Genomic DNA, 4,351 nt, shown 5'->3' with positions numbered 1-4,351 from the left:
ACCCCTTTTTTTAGACCTTCTCCCATCACTTGATATTTATAGGGGAAGTTGGGGCCATTTTGGGTGGAAATCCGTTGGAGAAATTCAAACAAAATGTTTGAATTTCTCTCCTCCTTTTCAAGATCAACAGTGAATGAGATTTGAAGATCTCTGAAAATGGGGGAAAGGGAACAACGATTTGATCGATTAGGTTGCTAGGGTTATGGGTTCTGCAGGGTAGTTGGGATTTTTCGCTGGATTTCTGGGTTCTCCATGATTTTCTCTGAGGAAGAAAATGCGTGAATATGATGGATGCACGGGCGGTCGAGTTTGCTGCGATGCTGGTTGATTTTGCTGTTGAATGTAATGTTGGGTTATTTTGGATTTGCTGGGTTTCTTTTGGTATTGGATTTGTCTTTGGTGGGATGATAAAGGCTTAAGGGAATTGGGCTCAAAGTTTGGGCCAAAGTTGGCTGAAAATTGGAAATGAAAATGGGTTAGGTTGGTAATAGGATCAATTAGCCACGTGGAGTTAAGAAATTAGCCGAATTGAATTTAATTAGCAAATTTGGCTAAAATTTAAATAAGATGAATTAATATTAATTAATTAACAAGCTTCTTAATCTTAACGAAATAAAATAATTAACTTTTTTATAAAATAATTAATTTAATTACAAACTAATTAACTTGAAATTATAGCTATAACTTAAAGTAAATTAATAAAATATTTAACTAAAATGTAAAAATATTTTTGAGATGATTTTTGAATATTCATAAATACATACAAAATTAACTAGAATATATATATTAGTTTAACAATCGTAAAAATGACGGAATTACTTAAAATGACTTGAAAAGTACTTAAAATTTTATAAAGTCAATTATTTCAAATCGTTTGGAATCTAAGAAGCTCGATGATTAATTTACATTGTGTAGGTCCAAAATTGGGTGTCAACAACTGTCCCTCGTTTGACTTGGATTGATGAAAGCAATTCGAGGTGAATGAAATTGACGAATCCAATTTTGACCGACCACATCTTCATCCTTAGAAAAGGAATTTTGGTACGGACTTTAGAAATCATGGCCGAACCCCTGAAATGGGTTTCCTACATATCTTAGGCAATATGAGAATTCAGGCCACTTGTAGTTCAATATGCTTGATTTGACGCACGATTTTGAAAAAATTCAAGTCATCCAAATATCGAATTATGAAGAAATCGGAATGCTCAAGAATAAGATTTGAGAGAGAATGTCGGAATACAGTCGAGTTTTCAACATTGAGCCCGCCTACATATCCTTAAACCTTAGGAATCAGGCTGTTTGTAGTTCGACTCGATTGGTTGGAAAGGAAATCTATTATGCAAGATAACCTTTGGTTTTGGAGGAGTGACAAGTAAGTCGAGTATGAAAAAGAGGCTTGCAACCTATTAGCCATGAATGTATCGCGCTTCACACCCATAATTAAGAACTTACACGGACATAATTTCCAAAGCTCTTGGTGCATTGTCACTCAGATTGGAAAGTTGCCTCCAGTGAGAGTAAAAAGTTTTCTGGATGTGAAATTGTAATGGATAAACCAAAAGGAATACCCATATGCCTTTTGATAGGGGTGTGGTTTGATTGTGGTGGAAATTGCTCCTCAGCTCGTGTCCTAAGAGTTTGATACCTCTCTTCGGACTATGTCCTAGTTCGCTGCTAAGAAAAGTTCCACATTGTGTTGCATCCCTTTTGATGTCGTCCGCACCTGTGGTTTGGTTTGAGAATTCATCCTCTTGGATGCTATCGACAAAGATTGAGATAAAACTCATTAGCGTAAAATATAATTCAAATGGAGAGAGAGTGCCTTTTACCATTTTCACCTTTAATTACTTTCCTTGAATATTTAACGACGACTTCTTTCAGTTTGACGTAAAGCAAATAAAGCTCGTGTCTCATATTTGCGACATAATTCTTTAATGTACTCTTCTTTTGATATCAAAGCAGTAAAAATGACTGATGTAATACGTTGACGGTTCTCTTGATGGTTTAAATATGATAGCCCTCTCGGTAGTTGGAATATGAATGGCCCTCTTGGCATTTGTATATGATGGCCTTCTCGGCGGTTGTATATGATGGCCCTTTCATCATTTGTATATGATGGCCCTCTCGGCAATTTGAATATTCAATGGCCTTCTCGGCAGTTGAATATGCAATGGCCCTCTTGGTATTTTGAATATGAATGGCCCTCTCGGCAATTTGAATATGAATGGACCTCTCGACAATTTAATATGAATGGCCCTCTCGGCGGTTTGAATATGATGGCCCTCTCGGCAATTTGAATATAAATGGCCCTCTCGGCAATTTGAATATAAATGGTCCTCTCGGCAATTTGAATATGATGGCCTTCTCGGCAGTTTGAATATGCAATGGCCCTCTTGACGATTTGAATATAATGGCCTTCTGGGCTGTTTGAATATGTAATGGCCCTCTTGGCGGTTTGAATATGTAATGGCCCTCTTTGTAGTTTGAATATGCAATGGCCTTCTTGGCAATTTGAATATGATGACCCTCTCGACAATTTGAATATGCAATGGCCCTCTTGGCATTTTGCATATGAATGGCCTTCTTGGCAGTTTGAATATGATGGCCCTCTCAACAATTTGAATATGCTATGGCCCTCTTAGCATTTTGAATATGCAATGGCCCTCTCGGCGGCTTGAATATGATGGCCTTCTCGGCAGTTCGAATATAAATGGCCCCCTCGGCGGTTTGAATATGATGTCCCTCTTGGCATCTAAATATGATGACCTTCTAGGCAGTTTGAATATGATGGCCTTCTCGGTAGTTTGAATATGATGGCCCTCTTGGCAATTTGAATATGCAATGGTCGTCTTGGCATTTGTATATAATAGTCCTCTCGATGGTCTGAATATGCAATGGCCCTCTCGATGGTTTGATATGTAATAGCCCTTTCGGCGTTTTGGTATGCAATGGCCCTCTTGGCAATTTGCATATGAATGGCCTTTTCGGCAGTTTGAATATGATGGCCCTCTCGATAATTTGAATATGCAATGGCCCTCTCGGCAATTTGAATATGATTTTGATTATGAACGTCGTCTTTCATCAATATTTGATATGATGATAGGTACTTTTTGATCAAAATATCATTTTCATCGGTATCTCGTAGCCTTAAGCAGTAGATACTAATCTTTAATCTGTCAAATACCTCTTTGATCAAACGAAGATGTTACACTCACTAATTGATATTTGCTGGACATGTTCTCCTGAACTATCCTGAACTAGTTGGTTGATAAATATAGCTCCTTTGATGATCTTATTATACCCTGCATCCACAAAAACATGTTAGTTTTGGGAACACTGATATGTGTTGAGGTCGCCTTGCTCCTGGTCTCGTTATCTTTGGACATTTGTCTGGTAGATCCAATGAATCGCAGTAGACAAAAGACAAGATCATATTTGAATTAAAACATTTACTAGGTATGAAGGTTTTTTTTAAAAAAATGTTGTAAAGGAAATCTCTGCCAATTAACTGTCACGACATGCACGACACAAACAAAAAACCCTTTGTCTCAGATTTTGACATGATAGGTAGCTTGTTGGCAACTTAAAACCCTTAAGAACACGTCGATGTGAGGCAATTGAAGTTGACTTCGAAGGTCCGAGTATCCTTGATGGAATTTTTGAGGTCCTTCTCAAAAATTATGTCCCAGTTAGATGTTTCAAAAACAAATCTGATGATGATCATGAGAGTCTTGAATTTGATATCTCCTCAAAATTATTCCTAGTTGCACATTTCGATATGATCCTTGACTCTTGTTTGTAGGAGATGACTCTTCTTGTAGAATTTTTGAGGTCCTCTAAAAAATTCCGTCCTAGTTTCCATTATGAAGGGAGATGGAAATCTTATTGGGAATATGACCGAACCCTTGTGGCGCCTACGTGTCCCGTTGAGGCAGGAATTAGGTCAAACGTAGTTCCCATCTCGAAAAATTTCAAAATAGAAAATTTTGATAAGGAAACGACCGAGGCCGACATAGACCGCCTACATATCTCATTCTTGGGAATTCAGGTCGAACGTAGTTCAAGTACAAGGGGAATGTTTCAAAACAAACTGCAATTACAAGGAAATAAATGAAAGAAGTAGCATCCTTCAAATGTAGTATCTCTTGACAATATCTAAATTGATAGCTTTTCGCCACACTCTACCGTCCATCTCTGCTAGAACCAAAGCTCCTCTTGATAGTACTTTGTGGACAACATATGGTCCTTGCCAGTTAGGTGCAAATTTCCCTTTATATTTCTCTTGATGAGGGAAAATACATTTTAACACCAATTGGCCTACATCAAATGTTCGAACTCTTACTTTCTTGTT

The sequence above is a fragment of the Solanum stenotomum genome, chromosome 3, assembly GCF_019186545.1.
Source record: "Solanum stenotomum isolate F172 chromosome 3, ASM1918654v1, whole genome shotgun sequence".
Lineage (NCBI taxonomy): Eukaryota > Viridiplantae > Streptophyta > Magnoliopsida > Solanales > Solanaceae > Solanum > Solanum stenotomum.
This window is presented reverse-complemented; position numbering follows the sequence as displayed.